The sequence below is a fragment of the Ipomoea triloba genome, chromosome 13 (genome assembly GCF_003576645.1).
Source record: "Ipomoea triloba cultivar NCNSP0323 chromosome 13, ASM357664v1".
Taxonomy (NCBI): Eukaryota; Viridiplantae; Streptophyta; class Magnoliopsida; order Solanales; family Convolvulaceae; genus Ipomoea; species Ipomoea triloba.
This window is the reverse complement of record NC_044928.1, coordinates 11,152,736-11,161,212: the sequence shown is the minus strand read 5'-3', so window position 1 is coordinate 11,161,212 and position 8,477 is coordinate 11,152,736. Positions and strand designations below refer to the sequence as shown.

At 38.0% G+C, this 8,477-nt stretch overlaps 1 long non-coding RNA gene across 1 annotated transcript; it reads left to right on the top strand.

Moving 5' to 3' along the window:
* Positions 1 to 6,538: 6,538 nt before the first annotated feature.
* Positions 6,539 to 6,807, top strand: LOC116001511. The gene is made up of 2 exons (XR_004094238.1): positions 6,539 to 6,594; positions 6,769 to 6,807. It is a non-coding gene; the product is annotated as an uncharacterized LOC116001511 (long non-coding RNA).
* The last annotated feature ends 1,670 nt before the right edge of the window (positions 6,808 to 8,477 follow it).

Below are 8,477 nucleotides of genomic sequence, written 5' to 3'. Positions count from 1 at the left end.
CTGGGCATGTCTTCAGGTCCCCATGCGAACAAGACCTTATATTCACGTAATGTCTGTAAGATATTAGATCTAACTTCTTCTGTTAACTGATAAGCCTCCGAGATACCCATAAATCAAGTGCATATTAGGGTGTCTTGTCACGCTTATAGCATCCTTACATGATGATTTATGATCATAAATGCTTTAAATTCACTAACCAAGACACAGAAGCTACTTTTAGCCTAAAGGAGGTGAAACAGGAGTCCTGGGAGCCAATAGGAGCAAAAGTTAAGCTTAAAGAATGAACCAGGCAAGATCGGAGCCCCGGAGGACCCAAGAGGATGGCCACACGCGTGTGAGTATGCGCGGAAATAATCCAGTAGCCTCCCACGCACGCTCACACGCGTGTGAGCTGGCGTGGAGACTGCATTGCGCGAAAATTGCTAGGGTTGCTTTTCGGAGACTATTTAAATCCCTTTGATAGATTTTCAGAGGAGGTTCCTAGAAAAATTAGAGACTTTTGCTATTCCATTTTCTTTTCATTTTTTTAGATTAGTTTTAGATAGATTTCCATTGTAGAAGACAACAAGCTTGGATTGAAGGATTACTTCATTCTATGTGATCTCTATTACATTTCTATTATATTTTGCTATCTTGTTCTTGGATTAAATTAGCTTTTGTCTTGAATTTCATATCATGTGTGGCTAGTTCAATCTAGGGATTTGGATTGTGTGAAGATATGTTGCTAGTGTGATGATCTTATATCTATATTTTGGATCTAAATGCTTAGATTATTGGATTATCTATTCTTGTGTATTGATTGTTGTTTTGATGAGATCTTGTTTGGATTTGGCCAATCTAGATGAGAGATTGAGCTCTTGACTCTTTCATGTCTTTGATTAGAGTTAGGATTTGAAGCTTTGAAAAAATCATAGTTCCTATGGACTTCTTAAGAATAGTAGGATAGTGTGTAGCTCAAGTGTTTGATAAAATTCCTCTTAGAGCTTTGGATGCTTGAAGGCACTCCTAAGTCAAAGAAGCCATAGTACACAAAGGTGGAAAAGGACTAAGAACACACACTCTTTAATAGCGAACATCCTTGTATTGTTTATCCATTACCTTAGACACACCAAGATGCAACATAGATGAACACTATCCAATCCCTACCCCTTTTACATATTTTCAAACTCTTTTACTTTACTACTTTCTTGCGCTCAAACCAAACCTTATGAACTCCCTTCACTCACGATTCACCACTCACCACACTCGAATCTCATGCAAGACTCAATCAAATAAACTCCCGAATACTTGACACACCTCCATGTCCTTCCTTCGAGACCGACACTCGGGGAGTCACTGACTTTCCGTTTTAACACAAATATCTTTTGACATTTCACCCTATCACATACAAGTGTTGTCAAAAAATGGCGCCGTTGCCGTGGAAGGCAATAGGTTGTCATATGTTTTTGTTTACTTTGATTGAATGATCCATACCACTTTCTTTTGTTTTATTTCTATTTTATTTGGTTTTGCTACTTACTCAATTGACTACTTCTAGTCAATTGTGGAATCTTTGTTTAATTGATAATCTTACTAGGTGAATGCACACGTGAGCAAAGGGAAATCAAGGCTTACTACCCTACATTCCTGAAATCAATAGACCAACAAGGAAGAAAAATACCCAAAGGTCATAAATGGCTTCATCAAGCGCAACAAGAAATCCACAAGGAAGAGGAATAACTGTACCAAATCCACCCCCACTTCCAATTATTCCACAAGCACCCATTAACCATGAAGAACCAATTCTTGAAGAACCACAAGCTAACAGAGCAGACAACCAAGAAAATATTCGTGAAGAAGAATACTATGAATTCCTCAGGAACCGCAAAGATCAATTGCAGATTACATGACCCCTAATTATAACATGCATAACTCGATTGATGTACCGCCGATGGAAAACGTCAACTTTCACGTGCATCAAACTATTCTCACACTGGTTCAGAACAGTCAATACTCGGGATTACCATCCGAAGATCCCAAAGCACACATAACAAGGTTCATACGGGCATGTGGGATGTATAGACAAGAAGGTGTTAGTGAGGAGATAGTTCGACTTAAATTATTCCCATTTTCAGTTATAGGAGAGGTAGCACGATGGTTGGAAAGCCAAGACGACAATCATTTCAGATCGTGGCAGCAGTTGCATCGTGAATTCATGAACGAGTTCTTTCCCATTACAAAGACTATGAGGATTCGAAGGCTAATACAGGAATTCAAGCAAGGAAGGCTTAAGAGTTTGGGAGAGGCTTGGCGACGATTCAAGGTTCTTAAAAGACAATGGCCACAAGATCTGATGCACCCATGGGACATGATTAGCTCATTCTACCAAGATCTGATGCACCCATGGGACATGATTAGCTCATTCTACGGAGGGCTGATGCACCCATGGGACATGATTAGCTCATTCTACGGAGGGCTAACAGACGAATGGGACATGATTAGCTCATTCTACGGAGGGCTAACAGACGAAGGAAAGATGATTAGCTCATTCTACGGAGGGCTAACAGACGAAGGAAAGATGTTGCTTGACTCATCCTCCAGCGGTGCCTTTGTCTCCCTAGCTTTGCCAGAAGCTAAAGAATTGATTGAGAGAATATCTAAGAATATTTCTTGTTGGTATGACCGACGAGGAGATCACGGGGGCGTATATGAAGTTGATAATCGTGTGGCATGTGAGGCAAAAATAGAAGCAATGAATCACGAAATCAAAAAGCTACAAGCCATGGTAGAAAAAATGGAAGGAAAGCCCAAGCCTTGTATGGCTTTGGCACTTTACTGTAACATCTGTGGAGGACCTCATGATACCAATATTTGCACTTCTCCGTCTGCATCTGAGCAAGTTGAGGCGGTAGATTTTCAAAGGAACTCCAACTACAATACCTATGGACAGAATCAAAGATCAAATAACAATTGGAAGCAGGGTGAGGGATGGAACAACAATGATGGATTTCAAGCGCGAGGACAATACAGTTATGGAAACAAACCTGTTTATGGACAGAATGAGAAGGACAGATTGATGTACAATCAAAACCAAGGCAATGGAGGTCAAATGACCCAATTCAGGCCACAATACAACTCTCAATTAGACTTGACTCAACAAAGGACAAATGATATCCGTGAAGTAGATGAAAGGCTTACAAGGACGATTATGGAATTGAAAAATGATCGGGCAAATCTTAAACAAGAGATTACTCAGGAGATCACACAAGAATCCAAAGCTACACTTAAGACCATTGAGAATCAAATCTCACAAATGTTTATGATGATGTCTGAGAGACACTACGGACAACTCCCGAGTAACACAGGGAATAACCCAAAGGAGAGAGTAAACGCTATTGATGCCAAGGAAGAAAAGCATGGAACGTGTGACCCGATGGATATTGTATGCGGAATATGCCAATGTAGGAAGGAAGGAAAAAGAGATGAGACTACCTCTTGTAGTCCCGATCTTGAATTAAAAAAAGCGAGCGATTCATGCACAATCTCAATGAAGGAAAGCAAAGAGAAAACCACTTCGGAAGTATGCCCAAAAGAAAATGAGCTATCACAAGACAAATCCAAAAGTGAAAAAGAGAAAGAAGCGGCACGAGAAGGTAGAATTAATGCTTTTATCCGAAAATTTTTCAATAACAAAGAATACTGCGAGTTATTTGAAGATGACAATTGTGATACTTTTACTTGATTAAGCCAAGAGTATTCAGCTTGTTTGACTAAGGGTTACCCTAGAAAGAAGGGAGACCCCGGAGCTTTGTTGATTCCTTGTTATATACAAAACATGGAACCTCAAAATGCTCTTGCCGATCTCGGAGCTTCTATTAATGTCATGTCTTCAAATCTTTTTGAAAAATTGAACTTACCAAGCTTGAAACCGACAAGGCTGACACTACGTTTAGTTGACGGGACCACACGGTACCCGGAAGGCTAGGTGGAAGACGTTCTAGTAAGAGTAGGAAAATTTCTTGTGCCTGTCGACTTTGTTGTTTGTAAGATGGGAGATACAGATCCTCATGGTTCCTTAATTCTTGGAAGACCATTTCTTGCTACTTGTCACGCACGCATTGACTTAAGCTCAGGGGAGATAACCTTGAGATTTGATAGACAAGCCTCAATTGATGACAAAGCAAGAAAAGGAGGAACTGATGAAGAAGTAAGGGCGATGGTCAAAACGAAATCTAAGTCAAAACCGAAGTGGAAAAATAACAAGCTGACATGGAAAAATACGTGGGTACGAAAATGTTTTCTACCCACTACTAAGGAATATGGTTGAAAAACGAACAAGGTATAATGCGTCTAGCCAATGACGTAAACTGTGGCGCTGCTTGGGAGGCAACCCAAGATTTAATAAATTATTTTTATGATTCTTCTCTTTTTATGTTTTAGTTTTAATGTTTTGTTACAACCCAATGGTACCATGTTTTTAAGGACTAACTTGTAGGATTCGAGACTGAAAAATGCTTTGGAAAGACTTAACAATGGTACAAGTGTGAAGGAAAAGACCAAAATCAGATGGAAATATTGCACCGAGCTGACATGCAGGATCACACGCGTGTAGACGTGCGTGGGAGCGAGGCAGTGAGCCCCCCATGCACGCTCACACGCGTGCAACTGTGCGTGGGAGCGATGAAGTAAGCTCCCACGCACGCACACACGCATGCCGCAGGCGTGAAACGTCCCCCACGGATTAAAACCCCCCTTTGAGCTTCAAGTGTGAACACCATTGTTGAACAAATGGGTTTATTGAATTTCTTGTCCAAATGATGAAATTGATGCTTGAATTGAGAGTAAACTTGTTGTAAAACTATTATATGCCATCAATTTGCACTACAAGAAAAATAGTTTTTAGTGACAAAAAATTAGTGACGGGTAGAAAAACCCCTCACTAAATGTATTATTTGCATAGTTTTTGTGACGGTTAAAAATTACTCTCGCTAAAAATTTATGTTTTAGTGACGAAATTTTAATTTTGTATTTTTAAAAAAATATACTCTCGCTATTGGTATACAAAATATTGTTACTCTCGCTATTGATATCTGAAAATTATCTTACTAAAATCTATTATATTTCCCACCAAATACTTAGCAAAAATTTCCCGCTCACTAAAATATATTTCCCTCCCAGGCTAAAGCTTAACCTGGCATTCTATTTTCAATTTCCCTTTCTGGCTCTCTGTCTCTCGTTCTCCCATCGACGGCGCCCGCCACTCCGCCTCTGCATCGACGCCTGTCACCGGCCTCACTCCCTCGCCATCCGCCTCTGGTTGTCTGTATACCTCGCCGTCGTCACTCCCTTCGGAAGCTCTGCGGTGGTCGCTGGTCATCTGCAGCACTGCGGCTCTGCCTCTCTGTCTCCGATCGTCTGCGTAGGTGGCTACTGGTTAGGTCAGTTTGCAATTTCTATTTGCAATTTAAGTTTGCAATTCGAAACTTATTTAAGTTTTATGAAGTAGTTAGAAACTTAGAAATAGTTTTGTTCTCCCTTGAAACTTAGCTCTGAGGATATGTTGCTACTTGCTAGTGTTGCTGTAAATATGTTGCAATGTATGCCTAATATAGTTAAATTTCAACTAGACTTCCTCATGGACAGTTCGATCTGTTAAGAGTATTATTTCTATGTCATTCCACATTGCAGTGGCTGTTGAGATCAGATATGGCCTCCCTTGTGTACATACTCTATAGTGTCTATTAAAGATACCAATAAGTTAGTCTAAAGCTATTAAACTTTTGATTAGTTTATAATGGCATAGATGCACTTCAAATATAATGCTTTTGAAATTTCATGCACTGTTCCCTCTACTGTGTGTTATTTAATCCTGCTAGCTATGAGAATATGTTGCTAGTATTGCTGCAATATAGCCTGATTGCTTAGATAGAGAAGGTGGGATTGACCCATTCAAGAGATTAGTGTTTAGATCTAACCACAACAAGCTGCTACAATCCCCCAGTTCAGCTGGGATGTTCCCGGAGACTGAGTTCTTCCATAGCTTCAAAATGGCAAGATTAGATAAATGGCCCAGTGAAGATGGTATCTCAAGAAATTGTTTGACAAGGAAATCCAATTCATATTAGAACAAGCCCTCGGTAAAGGTCCACTGTTGTGTGTTGGGGGTGTCTTTATTTTCATTGTAAATGAAGAATGAAATTTAGAGAAATTTAAGGCACTCATACACAATGCACACTACATTTTAAATGAAATTGGCAAGCAGGGACAACTTATAGTTTATTATAAAATATGGCTTATTGAGTTAAGGTCATTGGTGAGGATCAGGGTGTCTTTATGTTAACTGTAAATGGAATAATGAAACTAGAGAAATTTATGGTATTGTATATGGCACACACAAACATACTAGCGCACATTATCATTTTTTTTTTTGTTTTGTTTTTGTTTTTGTGTTTTTGTTTTTGTTTTTGTTTTTTTTTTTTTTCTATATGACTATAATTAGACCATTAACAAGTTTTATCCTCTTATTGGTTTTAGCGTGGGGTGAATTTTGAGATAACTTACACAAGTTTTCTTATCGATGCTCAAGCAAGGAGGCAAATGATATCTATTGCCAAGGTGAGTGTTGAAAGCTCTTGTGATAGCAAGTCCTAAGTTAGAGATAAGAACAGAAAGTTTCTTTACAATGACTAGGTGCATGTTTTAGCCCTTAGTGTTTAGGCATCTGTGATAGATGAATTGTGGGAAAATTGCACATTTCTGATGTTAACTACTCTGTATTTGAACTTTCAGCTATTGGTGGATTGGACACGAGGGAAGAATATTAGAAAGTGATAGATTTTACCTCTGCTCTGAATGGTCTCCCTCGACAGGGTCTCCAGATCAGAGGTGATATCTTCAAGGGATTTAGAACCAAAGCTTTTGGATGTTGCTCCTAACAGTGGAGTGCTTGAAATGCAATTAGAAAGTCACCTAGCTAAATTGAAGGACAAGATGCCTTGCAAGGTGATGCAACAATTTACGCTTGCAGAGAGGATGACAAAAGCTCTTGCGGTAATGAAATGTTTGGATTGGAACTTCTTGGTGGTGAGTGGTGATATCATGGCAATTCCAGGCTTATATCAATTAGTTCATAGTAATTCCAGGCCTATATTAATTAGTCAGGTGTTATATATATTGAGGCAAAATCAATTCAAATGCAAAAGACTTGCGGCGAAATAGCCAACTGATACATTACTATCTATTTGCTATAATTAGTTTCTTTATCTCTAGTCTTTGCAAAGTTGTATGAAACATTTCATTTTGGTTGTGATTATGAAGTCTTTTAATATATTGATTGAGTTTATTTTAGATATTGTATTGATAAAAAATAATATCGATTAGTGTAAAAAAAATGTATTACAAAAATTAATATTTAATGATAATTAATAATATATACAAAATTAGAAAAATAATATTTGATACTAAATTATAATTTTTAGTGACGGGCAAAATTTAATTTATTGAGGAAAAATTTTGATAGTAAATAGTAATATTAATGACGGGATTTTCCATCATTAAAAGAATATAATGAGAGGAAATTATTCTAGTGAATAGTTGCATTAGTGACGGGATATTTTGTCATTAAAAGAATGTTTTAGTGACGGTAAATATACTATCACTATATGCTCACTAATGACGGTATCATATCCCGTCACTATTTACTTTTATCCTCGGAAGCTATAACGACGGGTGGCGACGGTAAATTCCCCGTCATTAAATGTCTTTTATGATGGTTTTTGAACTTTTAGTGACGGTTTTACCTCTCACGAATGGACTATTTTCTTGTAGTGTTGACTTTCCACATGCTACATTGCACAAATTGAATTTTCATTTTCAAACCCTAATTTTAGAATTTGGGGAAGAAGATGAAGTTGACTTTTTGAAATTCTTGACTTTTGTAGTTGACTTCTTATTTGGCTATCAAATTGAATTATCTTATGATGATATTATGCATGTGTGTGATAATGGAATGATATTGTTGATATTCTTATGATAGAATTGTTCAAAATATAGGGGAATGGCGAAATTTTCAAAAATCCTTAACCCTATATGTTTGAAATCCATTATCTTGACAAGTAATTTCACATGAATGCAATGGTGACTTATTTGAAAGGTAGTTATTCGAAACCAATTACCATGAATGTTAATTTCTAAAATTTTATAGGATGGGACGATATAAAGAGATGGCAAAGAAATCCAAGCATGATCACGGAGAATCCAGTAGGTCACGAGCACGACTTCAAGCTGCAATTCAACAAGCTCCACAGGAGCGAGGATCAAGGTCGCTTAGGCACTTGACACCTCTTCAGCGCACTTCGGTGGATGTGTAACACCCCGTAAATTCGCTCAAGCCTTGAGACTGGTAATCGTTTCCGCCGGATTATTTATTTGATTTAATTGGGCATAGTTTTTCCAATCGATATATATATATACATATATATATATATATATATATATAT